Raw genomic sequence first — 13,620 nt, forward strand, 5'->3', positions numbered from 1 at the left:
TAGACAAGAAAACCTGTTTTTTTGTTTCAATACATTTTCTGTCCATTTAAATACAGAAAAAGTCTGTTATAACGACAGTTCACAATCACGAGGAAAATTGTCGCTATAACGGACTTCTCGTTATAAGCGAATATCGATATTTTGCTCTGTCAGATTACAAAAATTGTAGAAAATTGCTGCTTTATCTGCATTACAATTTCTTTTACATCGTTTCGTTCTAATATTAACGGATGAACAGAACTCTAGCCATGAAATTGAATTTTTGGTCTCATAGCAGTTAAGTCTCTGACATATTTTTGCATAGAATTTCATATAATCAGGGCCGTAAGTAGGATTTTTGCCACCCGGGGCAAACATGATTTCGCCGCTTCCCACAAGTTTAAAGTTTGATAATTTTATAAAGGTGTTCTTTGTTCCCACCTAAAAACTGCCGCTCCCTAAATTTTCTGCCTGGGGCATTTGCACCCCCCTATCGCCCCCCTTTAATTCCGGCCCTGGTCTGAATTATCACATAACTGCTCCCTTCCATGGCTGTATGGTCTCTTCAACATTTACCCGCAAATCGGAAAGTTTGTAGCAAGAATTTTTTTGATATTCCAGGAAATGACTGCAAACTTCACGTTCTGGTCCCGTTTTCTCTTAGTCACTGGAAGAGACTAAAGTCGAATGAAATCATCACATAGCCCCTAGAATAGTATTTACGGGGGGGGGGGCGTCGTGGGCTATGGCCCAAGGCGGAAAATTTGAGGGATGAGTGATCAAGAAAAGTATTAGGACGGGAAAAGGGTGACAAAATTTTATAGGTCACAGGCGACAAGACCATAAATCAGCCCCTGCCTAGGGAACTAGGTCAGTCATTGACCAAACGATAGACCTTTGGCGTTTGCAAGAATGTGAGTGACCAAACAAGAGATCTAGAAAGTGTGTGAGCATGTCGAAAGACCAAAAGAGTGGACTAGAGTGTGTGTGCAAGCGTGTGAATGACCAAAAGATTGACTTAACGATTGACCAGCCAGTGACTGAGTGAACTCCAGAGTGGCGTGGTGGTAGATGCTCGTCCACCACCGTGAAGGTTGACATCAGGTCCCAGGTTCGATCCGGGGGAAGAATACAGATACGATATTTTCCCTTATGAGCTTGAAGCTACCACCGATAGATGGTACCTTCATTTCCAACCAAACTCGTTAACGGCAGTAAATTGCGTATGACGATATGGGTGACAAAACAATAACTCCGCCTCTGTATAGCCCATGTACAAAGTGGAAAAAAATGAAAATGGGAAGAAGGGGTTTAAACTGGACTACTCTGTGTCCATTCTGTGTTCGAAGTACAAATTTACGTAATTTACAAATTTACGAGTAATTTTTACGAGGAGTGCATGTGCCTAGATAAGAGCCACCGTGTTTAATTCTTGAAGGGAAATTTTGTATTTTTGAGAAGCCTTTTGACGTTATAGCGAATGTGTTGAAAATCACTTGCGAATCATTCGTTATAAGCCGAACTCGTCATAACGGACTTTACTGTAACTGCCTGCACATCGCAGCGTCCGTCCGGAAAAAGATCAGATCTGTGACACGCACTTGTCAGATACTGTTTTGCCTTGATAATGAGCACCCACTCGTTTGATTCAATTCTATTTTATTTGGCGCTTTTTTGTTGTTGTCACCGGCTTGGTGACGTTGGTTGGCTGACGGTCAAAATGGAACTTGCGACGTTCGTAAATTTGTAACATCCTCATTGGAATAGGAATTCGTTTCCGCGTTTTCAAAAGGTGCTACACGATAACACATCCTCTTCGAAATGGAAAAGAAAAAGAAAATGGCGTTTATATACGAGTGCCTATACACTACCAAAATGAAGAATCATAGTGGTGTGTTATGGTCTGAAATAACGTACCTTTCCCTACTGTATATTTTCTTTTGATTCTGATTATTTATGGGACTTACGTGCCGTTTATGGCATTTAGCCCGTCTTGAAAAAGCGTATGGGTATTTATTGTTATTTTTTGCTGGATCAGCCTGTGTGTGTGTGTGTGTGTGTGTGTGACGCACGTGCAGGACGAGTTTATACGTATGTATTCCACACGTTTGAATACGAAATTCGGATTCGCTCTGAAATTTGAAGAGCGGTGTATTATGGGAGAGAAAACAAAAACGATTGCGTAATAGTTATTCAATGCCAACCTCTGACATTTAAAGCAATTTTTTTGGACGTCGATGTGAGGATTGCGTTGTTTTTTTTTTCACCCACGCTGGTTCTTCTAAAATAGCTTAAAGCTCTCCCCTAGCATTCTTTTCTTTGCGTAGGCCTATATACAACGTTAGAGTGTGGAAGATATTATCTCTTCGGTACCTTTAGTAGCTAAAGGCCGGACATATTCAACCCATGCCATGAGTTCTCAAACTGTGCTTCGCCAGCGGTGACGTTCCAAGCAAGGGTCCCTCAAAGCGATTCTGTTAGACTACTTAGGGGAATCGCGTGGTGTGGGCCAGGCCTTTTGTTCCTTTGCATAGACCACAGCGTCAAGTTGCGCCATTATGAACAACTCTGTTCCGCAATAACGATTCAGCCTGGTCCAACTTACCAGGCGCTGGGCATGGTGCAAAAATAATAGTGGGACGGGACTTTTTCGTAGGTGGAAATGTCCTACGTAGGGGGGGCTAAGGGGATCGGGTGCAAGGCATGGACGGAGATACAGGGACATAAGGGGCCAATCCCCCCCCCCACAGCGTCAATGACCGAGCCGACTGATCTAACGTATATACATACAAATAAATCAATATCGTCACCCAATCCCCCCCCCCAGCCTTTGTAGTCTATCTCCTCCTATGGCACAGGGTCCCGAATCAAACGGGACAATGCGAATCAAAGTGATGCTGAGGGTATCGTCCCGGGAGATTGGGAGCTTGCTAGTGTGGTTCCGATATTTAAAAAGGGTAGTAGAAAAATCGTGTCGAATATTATCATCCAGTGAGTTTGACGAGCTTCCTCCCAAAAATTTTGGAAATTATTATCAAAAAGGTAATTGGTGAAGTCGCTAGAAGAGAATAACATACTTTCGGAAAACCCAGCGTGGATTCAGGAAGGAAAAGTCATGTGTAACAAACTTCCTTTGCTTCTATGATCACGTGACTAAAGCTTTGGGAAATGGCAAAAATTTCGATGTTGTTTATCTTGATTTCCAGAAGGCATTCGCTCGCGTTCAACACAGGGCCGTCTTAAGAGCATCGGGGGCCCCGGGCCAAGTGATGTTCTTGAGTCCCTACTTGAAAAATTATCGAAAATTTCAACCACTTCTCATTTTTGTGAGGCCCCTGTCCTCTTGAGGCTCCCGGGTCGTGCCCGGATGGGCCCATGCGTTAAGACGGCAGTGGTGCAACATGGTAAACTTTTGAAGCGTTTACATGAGATTTGGACTGAAGAGCAACTTGGTGAATTGGACAGAATCGTGTTGAGTGATAGGTCACTGCGAGTTATGGTGAACGGGAAATTTTCTGATCGGACAGGTTTCGAAAGTGAAGTCCCTCGAAGAAGTGTCCCGGGCTCGTATTTTTTTTTTCACTTTTTAATAATATACTCGATCAGGGCATCAACGGATTGTTAGCAAATTTGCAGATTACATGAAGCTAATGAGGGTAGTCAAAAATCCAAGCGATGCGGAGATACTCATACGGGGAATGGAGTTTTCTGTGCGGATAAGTGCAGGGTCGCTCATTTTGATTCGAGCAACCCATGTTTCATTTAAGAGTTGAATGGCATTAGTATCCCTGATGCAAGTAGGGTCACCGATTTGGGAATTTTCATTGACTAGCGGTTTTCTGAACATTGTTCAGCGGTTGTCACAGAAACGATTAGAATGTTCGGTTTCATTCTCAAAAAGGTCTCTTCACGTTCTCCTATAGTCATTCTTCCGCATTTCGGATGCTTAATTCGTCCTATACTGGAGTATGACGTAAGGTATTGGAGACCCTGTATTAGGTTGAGGGGGGGTACAGAGAAGAGCTACGAGTGCGAGTGCTCTTGGTGGTATACAAAGCTTGAGATATGAAAAAGACTTGATTTCTTGAATATGTTGTGTCGGGGGGGGGGGGGAGGGATTATGATTGAACTGTTTAAAATTTTCAACGGGAGGATAGACCACGACTTATTAATACACCGTCAATCAGCTGCTTCAACAAAGGGACACCAGTATCGTTTAGTAACGGACAACTCCAGGTTGTGATTTCGCAGGGTTTTTCTCTCATAGGATTGTTGATAAATAGAATGGCTTGCCTCCGTGGGTCGTGAATTCCACCACCATTGACACGTTTAAAAAGAAGTACGATAGACATAATGGGATAAATCGAGAAGCTATCCATACTTAGATAAGACAGCCATAATCTTTTTATGGGCAGAGTATATTATATATTATTAATTATTAGTCTTTTCTTTCATGACATATGCTTTTATATTGGGTTGCTATATTTTGGTTATGTTTAACATCCATATTTTCCATGGGCGTAATTTCTTCAGCCACCTCGTTGGGCAATTCGGCAGTTGTGGCTTTTGTATTTGCATATAAAAAAAAAGAGCTCCCGGAATTATTAACGGCTTCTACTAATTCTGAAATAATTTTTTTTTGCCTTATTCGTATTATATTTTGGAATTATTTCTTTCTTTTCACCGAATTTTCACAGTTCTTGAATTATTTTTCTTTCTTGAATTAATTATTTTCTCATCTGTCGCAACCCCCAACGCTATATTCTTTACCATGAAGGGTTCATCATGAACCAAACTTTTCTGGCGTAGGAATCTGTAAGCTCTTTTAGAACCTGCCGGACAGTTGAACGGACGGCCGAGCGTGAAAGGATCTCTCTTTTTTTTATAACACCCGTTGATTCACGGCACGCCCATAAATGAATGCCAAGCTCTACTCTAGTGGAAATTGTGTTAGGGCCCGACGCTTTTATACCCAATTTTTCTGGCAAAACGTTTCAATGTGATTTCATGAATTATGTGATTCCCAATAGCAAAAACATTTTAACAAGCTTATTTCCTTTTTTTTTTGTATATTTTCAGATCCTGATCTTAGACTATGGCTTATTCGGTGTCGCTGTTCCCCCAACAACGCCATTCGCTTCCAACAGCAGCAAATGATACAACAGAGCCAAAATCGCACTAGACGACGACGTTGCCACGCGCTGGGAAAAAAAATATAATACATATATATATATATTTATCGATTTTCTCGGCCATTCTCCAGGAAAAATAGGGATAATGCTACACATTCTGATGGGAAAAAAAAAGCACTTCCGGCCTGGATTACGTCACTGAAAAAGCGGTCCAATCGAATCGCCCGTTTCGAACTGTCACATCACAATCATCATCATCACGGCCGCGATCGATGAAATATATTTGCTGGCCTTCCATGTTATTTTCTTGTTGTTTTCTCCAGGAAATGTTTTTTTCCCGGACATGAATTTAATGACGGGGAAAAAAAGGATTAAGAACGTTGGAAGTTATAGAAAGATCCGGTGCTACATATTGTAGAAAATGAATGGACGGGGGTTTCTGTTAGAGATGAGTTTTGTCGTTTCTTGCTTTGGGTTAATTTGAATATCATTATATTGTTATTATTATTACTATAACAAGCGCTACGAATTTCTTTAGTTTCCTCTGAGTCGCACAAAATGTTTTATATTATCTATCATCACTGTTTCACGGGTTAACACATGACAGAAATCCTTTTATTATTCGAATTCTGCGGTCATTCATGAGCACGCGTGATAATTTTACTTTGTTTTCCTGGTAATGTGTATCGGCCAATTACATTGATTATATTACAGGAGAAGAAAAAAATTTTTAATAAGAGACTTATTCTCATTGGTCGACGCGTCAAAACACGCGCCCGCTCGTGAATGAAAATCGGTATATACGTGGTTTTTTCGTAAATATATTAGTAGATTTTTCACGGAAAAATAGCGCGCTTATCTACATACATTAAGAATACTGTGTCATCTTGTTGTGTGATATAAATAGGCATTTATATTTTCATTTACGAATACAAGCACGTAATGTAGGAATAGTAGCGACAAGCTTATGTATTATAATCTATAACCGTTTTATACACACATTTAAAACAATCGATGATAAAAATCGAGGAGGTGGCGAAGCTTGTGAATAGAATCAAACTACATAATTCTTGTTTCTTCTTTCATATTCGTGCTTATTATGTCGATATTTTACTAAAATAAAATTATATGAATTTAATAGTTTCAATCATAAATGGCCGCAGGAGAGTAACCAGAGACTCATTTTAATATCGTTCATATTTCGAGTTGGAATCCAGATGTGGAAAAATGAATAGAAGATAGACTTTATTCATTTCTTTTTTTCTTCTTCTTTTTCTGGATATTTGGAGAAAAATGGGGGAAAAATATTAGCATCTTTTACTTCCGAAATATTTATTTAAATTTTTTTTTTGATTTATTTCAAAGGTTTATTTGAGCTTTTTATGTAATGCGTATGTTTATTACCGTTCGAAATAAACATTATATATTGAGTTCTTTCATATTATCGTGTTTGTGTTTGTTTTTTATCCATTAATTGATATTATCACCGTAATTGTTCTTAATTTAGAATTACATAATAATCAAATTGCCTAGCGTAATTTATTTCCACGAATGTCTGAAGCGGAACTGACTCGGCTCATTTTGTTATCTGGCTGGCAATTAACATTGATTAAATTGAATTACCCTTTTTTTTTTCTTATCTTAACCATGATTATAGTCAGTTGAGCCGATTATTCAAGCCACCACGAGTATGCGGTCTATATTCACATGCAGGAGATGTTTGCATAGAGATAAGACATGTTAGACGGCTTGAGGCTGTTTCTCATGGCATGGTTTCGTTCCGAAGTATTATGTAATGTTGCATATATATACCTACACGGATCTTAACAGCCATTTAATACGAATGAAATTACAGTGAAATCAATTACGAGGATTAAAAATAATTTTTTTTTTTGTTTGTTTGTTGTGAAAGGAGGTGGTCCGATTTAATTTAGGTTCATTGCACTGGCTGTGATATTTTTTATCAGGCTTACGGAACATAATGATTTATGAATAATTATTTGATTGTTATATTATGCAGGGCACAAAATGGTTAAAAAAAATCATGGTGGGGGATTATTTAATTGTTGCAATATTTTCCTATTAGTTCATTTCCGGATATCATTTGATAACTGCTTGAATTGCTTCGTATTTGGTGTTTCAAACTCGTACAAATTAACTGGATAATAAATGCAAAGGTTTTTAACAGCTGGATGATGCGAAAATATATTTTTGAAAGAGAGAAAATATATCTTAGCATGTGCCAGCTGTTAAAAACGTTTGTATGGATAGCGAAGAGTCATCCTCGGATAGATAATAAATACCATAAAAAAAATCGTGTATATCAATATTTTATAAGATGCTAACAATGAAATACTAGAAAGTAGTAAATAATATTTATGAAAAAAATGAAATGTATTAAATATTGTACACGAAATTCTGGGGGGGAGGGAAATGCTGTATTTAAAAGTAATAAAAAATATTATTTAAAAAAATGCTTCTGTGTTAAGAGAAATGCACATAAATATTGATTGCACTAGATAAACTTTGCTCCTGGACCCGTGAATGAACGCCAGAACTCCACCACCGAACTTATCCCGTTGCCGAGATCTCTTCAAGCCCAACTTCGTGGTAGAATGCGTTTAGACCCCTGCTGCCACCTATCAAACAAGAACAAAATTATTTGCTATAAATTCTTCAAGTAAAATTGACTGTTGGATTTTCCGATGAAAATTAATAGTACATAGTATTTTACCGTACGAGCAGCATACCGATTCAAAATCTTAGGCACCGCAATACCGGTTACTATATTTTACATTTGCCGCAAAATTATTGTTGGTAAACATTAAATCATAGTAACCAGTATTATAGTGTGTAAAATTTACACTAATGGTGTAATAGGAAAATAAAAAATCGTGCTTTATACTGTTTATTTTCATGTCGAACACCATTTTAGAACCTTGAAAGAACTATAACGATTAATTTGTTTTCATTCGATAGGTGGCAGCAGATGTCCCTGCACAATAAATTTTTTTTCTATGCGGTCTCAAAAATTCAAGAATAAAAACACAGTGAACAGTAGCATAGACGCAGAAATTTTACACTGAAAATTTTATCATGAAAATAAAAAAAAATACATCATGGTATTATACCATAAACTATTCATTTTCATGCCGCACACAGTTTAAAACCAACAACTAAGTTTTACTTGAAGAATTATTCAAATGGTTTTGTTTGGATTTGATAGGTGGCAGCATGGGTCCCAGCTCAATGATGTTTCTCATATGATAAAATATAATAAGTTAGAAAGGTTAGGAAATTTTCCTCCTATTGTTTGTTTGTTCTTTTTCGCCGGTTTGAAAATTATTTTTCCCGTTTATGCCAGTCCGCGAAATTGTTTACTTAATCTTATCGGTCCGCAAGTAGAAAAGGATTGAAGAACACTGAGCTGGAGGCTGTTTCCTCAAGATATAGTTTCGTTCTTGAGTATATCAGAGTGAAATCAATTACGGGGATTAAAAATGATTATGCTTGTTTGTTGTGAAAGAAGGTGGTCCGATTTAATTTAGGTTCATTGCACCGGCTGTGATACTTTTTATCAGGCTTGCGGAACATAATGATTTACTGTATGAGTAATTATTTTGATTGCTATATCAAGCAGAATACACAAACATGGTTAAAAAAATCTTGGTGAGATTATTTAATTGAGTAGCGAGATTTTTATAATAATTTTGATTTCTGGATCCCATTTGATCACTGTTTGAACTTTCTCGAATTTGGTATTTCAAACCCGTATACGGGTTAGGCTAGATAGCAAATAATACCGTAAAAAATCGTGTATATAACCCTGTATATCAATACTGTATGAGATGCTAAACAGTTTTCTATAAAATACTAGAAAGTAGTGAACAGTATTTGCAAAAAAAAAAGTGAAATATATTAGATATTGTACACAAAATTCTGGGGGAGGGGGAATGGTTTAGAAAAGTAATAAAAATTATTTTATAAAAACTACTGAAAAACACTAAAAATAGGAAAAATTCCAATTACAAAATTTTTTAGAAAGCACAACAGACAAATTTCCCAACAAGGTGGTATAGAAAAAAAAATTAAATATATGAAAACAAATAGTATTAGAGAAAAAAAAAACCCATAAAATTACGGTTTCGTAGCCTAAATACAGCTACACAAAAATAATAAGCCCAAAAAGTAACTAAACAACTAAAATATCTGGCCATAGAAATCTGGTTGTCATTCTTTGAATACGGATAGCTTCTCGATCACTCCAACCATCTTATCACATTTCCTCTTGAAGGTGTCTATCACCTTCAATAGAGGGGGAATTCACGAATTCAGATGGTAACCTATTCCACGCATTTACAACCCTGTTAGAGAAAAATTCCCTGCGTCACAGCAACCTAGAAATATCCCTAACTAATCGAAAGCAATAGTTGAATAGTGCCCCCGAGTCGAAGCATTTGCGCTAAGCATTTAAGTAATATATTTAACATTTAATATTAAAAAAAATGCTTCCATAAATACTGTATAAAATACTGAGCAAAATACTGTAAAAAAACAACAAATAATACCGTATAAAAGTATTGAAAAAATAAGAAATACGGTAAAAAATAAATAAAATATCAAAATAATAGAAAATGCCATACAAAAATAAAGAAAAATACTATATACTATATATAAAACTATAATAAATACTATACAAAATATTGAAAAATGCAATAACGAACACTACGTAAACACGCTTAAATAAAAAAGTGAAATTAAAAAAAATACTGAAAAATATATTTGTTTTAAAATAATCTTTAAAATACTAAAAATATTTGTATAAAAATAATGTGTTAAAAAATAAAACATATACCGAAATAAATATTTTATAAAAAATTACGAAAAATACTGAAATAAAGAGCCTAGCGAATAAAAACACTGAGACATTTAAAAAAAAATACTGAATGGGGAAAACCATCTGTACATAATAGTTCAAAGGTTGTTGTTATCGAGACAATTGTATGAAGATTTATGGAATACAATTGTGTAAATAGAAGATGAATGATCGAATGAAACCAAGGAAAATGATTTTTCAAATGAAATTACTTTCTTCTATGATTTCCTCCGAGAGAACCTTAACGATATTCAAAGAATATTTCCCGAATCGTAAAAGAATTCAATTAAGCGTGATTAATGTTTCCGGCTTCATTCCCTGGCAAGATACCAAAAAACAAATTCCAATTCTTTTTAAGAAATCCACAGAAGAAAAAGAATAGATTGACGTATTAAATGTTGGCACAACATGGTGTAGTCAATACTTTTGTCCGCAACGATGTTTTTAGTTAGTTAGATGTTAGATTAGTCGATGTTTTTTGTTAGTTCGTTCCAGCAACTGTTCAATAAACCTTGGAGCTTGTAGGGATTTATTTAAAAAGTTAAAAAAACTGCTGAAGACAAAAATTTTATTTTTTCTAACCCTTATTTGAATCAATATTATACGTAATAAAATTAATACAATATATACAGGGCTGTATAATACTCATTCTACATGTTTACCTTCGAAAATATTAATCAGGTTTAATTTTTATGAGGCCCACGGGCCACACCGGGTAAGAACGTTAAAACGGCACTGATAGAGAAAATAGTATTAAAATACTAGAGAAATCATTATTATCCGAATATTTACGGAACTGAAATACATTTACATGGGAAAAAAATTGAAATTACACGGAACATGATTTTTTTAAGCACTATATGACGTAATTGAACATTTTTACACTCCATATATTTGCAATTTTCAATATCTAGTCTGAACGATATTTTTATATGGCTTTAGTACTTTCAATCTTGCGACACACATAGTTTATACGTAAGAGGAGAAACTAATTTAAATTGGTGTCCGAAACTAGCTACGATATTGTTATTGAATTTTGTCGATAGAAATATTTTATTGAATTTGATTGACATTGTAATAATGGAAAACTAACTCACTACAAACTCAAAAATTAATTTACCAGGCAATAAAAAATATTTATATAATAAATAATTTATATAATAAATAATTTATATAATAACCAATAAATAATAAATTATTTATTTGTGATAATAAAAAATTAATTCAGTAGGCATAATCAACAATTTATGCACATAATCAAAAATTGATTCACTGGACAATCAAAAGTTTATTCAGTAGACATAATGAAAAATTAACACGTGACAATCAAAAATTCATTCACTAGTCATAATCAAAAATTAATGTGGACTAGTCCAGTGTTTCCCAAAGTGGGAAATATCCTACCATCCATCCATTCCCTCCGGCGATGGAGGGGGTCCGAGAATTGGGAGGGGGGTGGTAGAAGCTTTGAGTTTAGTATAGGGTCCCTTAACTACAGCAATTTTTGCCCCAGTTCGCGTTTTGTGTTAAGAGATGGTACATTTTCGGCCCGAAGTATACTGAGAAATCATCTCTTAATACAAAAACGCCAACTGGAGCGAAAATTGCTGTAGTTAAGGGAGGCTGCCGTCTCCACTCAGTGCTTCACGCTACTAATACGCGTTATAAGGAATTGAAAAGTGTGCCTCTGGTGTATTGGTTAGCGCACTTGCCCGGTATGCAAGGGGACCCGGGTACTATTCCCGGAGGAGACAAATCGCTTTTCTTTCCAAATATTAGTTTCGGCATTACATCCAGAAAATTCAATTTCTCAGTATATTTCGGGCCGAAAACATACCATCTCTTAATAGAACAAAAAGTTTGGAAACCCGTGGACTAGACAATCGAAAATTTATTCTGCAGACATAATCAAAAAATTATTTCCCTGGGCACAACCAAATTCTTTTATCTCACTTTTTATACGCACGTATATATACATATATATTTTCATACTTCATTCTCACTTGCATATAAATTCGAAAAACTCTCCCGTGAGGTTTTAATAAAGAGATAATTATTCTCTTGTTACGCAATTAATTAAATTCCTTAATTATAATTCATTTCTCACATCCAACCAACGCAATCGTTTTTCCTCCACCTCCTATTACTCAACGTTGTATCATCATTCATATATATTTTTCATAACACTATTGCATACAGAAAGTTACTAACTAACATAACGTTCCACATGACTTCCAACATGAAAACAAAACTGAAAGCAACATTAATAACAAAATAATATAAGAATAAAATGAAAATATCTGAATGGAATTCCGGTAATACACAGAGGAAAGTGAAACTTCTCTCTCAAATTGTTTCGTGGAGGTTTTTTTTTTGATTTTCCATGTAATATATATCAAGGAAATACGCTTCGCTAACCATTTTTTCCCCTATATATACATATATGTAGGCCTATGTGGCTCGCGTTAATGGCCACCCTTGAAAGCCCACAATGGCTATGATAATACGTGACAAAAGAGTAAAAACGGGGGCTTTTCCGCAGGATGTCATGATACTGCGCATTTCGGATTAATTCCCCCGCTGTTCATAGGAATGCCCATGTCTGGAATTCCGAACCATAACCTGATTTCTATTTTTTTTATAACATTATTTCACTCAAAACCCGCAGGCACACATTCTGTATTTTACTGTATTTTTCCGGCCTACTTTTACAGCTTTTATGTTTTACGACGACGATGATACAAGAAGAGACCTTGTGTTAATGTTACTGGGCTCATATTTATGTCAATTTTATGCTGATGAAACGTCTGTGAATAACCCATCACTCCTTTGTTAAATATTTAAAAAGAAAATTTAAATATTTGATGATTTCATCAGTCGATATTTTTAAAATTGAGGGCAACATGTCGCAATGTGACACTTGTTTGTGTAATTAACCCCGTTTTCTTTTTATACAAAGCATTTAGTTCATAAAATTTCACACCATTTTTTGGTGCCTTTTTCTTAGTGTGAGGTTTTATTTATTTCGATTTATATGTAATTTTCTATTTACATCGTAATTTTACATTCGGGAAATTATTTATTGAGTATTGGAATAGTGTCTGGATTGTTATTTTGAAGTCAAAATGATCAGGGAGGGGGATATCTCCATGAAGGGCTAGCTCTATAATAGGGGGCCCACCTTGTAGTACGTCCAGTATTTTCTGATCCACAATTCAACCCTTTAAGCGGCATTGGCGAGATATATCGTCTTCTTTGTAGTTATGAATTTTCATCAATTTGTTCTTGAATTATTTCTTTCATTTATTCCGCAATTGTTTCTTTCATTAATTCTAGAAGTAATCGCTTTTCAATGTTTTCAACCATTTTCTGAATGATTGCCCTCTGAAAAGTATCGGTGGGCCACGACAAAAAAGCACCGAAGAACAAATGTAATCCGCGAGCCATGCGTTGAAAACACCTGTTTTAGACCAGTAGTTCTCAACCTTTGGAAGCCCATGGCCTGGTTGATTTCATTTCCGTGAGTAGAAGGCCCGGTCATACACACGACTAATGGGCAGGGCCGTCTTAAGAGTATCATGGGTCCCCGGGCCAAATGATTTTTTTGAAGCCCTTCCAGGCAAATTCTCGAAT

At 35.9% G+C, this 13,620-nt stretch overlaps 1 protein-coding gene across 2 annotated transcripts in view; it reads left to right on the forward strand.

The window, feature by feature from the left end:
• LOC149087081 (uncharacterized) overlaps nucleotides 1-6,541 on the forward strand; it is a 76,221-nt gene extending 69,680 nt beyond the window's left edge. For both annotated transcript variants that reach the window (XM_089231313.1, XM_089231312.1), the window contains exon 3: nucleotides 5,059-6,541. The gene's annotated coding sequence lies outside the window, so the exon portion shown is untranslated. The remainder of the gene's footprint in view (nucleotides 1-5,058) is intronic.
• The last annotated feature ends 7,079 nt before the right edge of the window (nucleotides 6,542-13,620 follow it).

The sequence above is a fragment of the Pholcus phalangioides genome, unplaced genomic scaffold (assembly GCF_987345545.1).
Source record: "Pholcus phalangioides strain wild (caught in Gottingen) unplaced genomic scaffold, Ppha-v1.0 ptg000004l_1, whole genome shotgun sequence".
NCBI lineage: Eukaryota > Metazoa > Arthropoda > Arachnida > Araneae > Pholcidae > Pholcus > Pholcus phalangioides.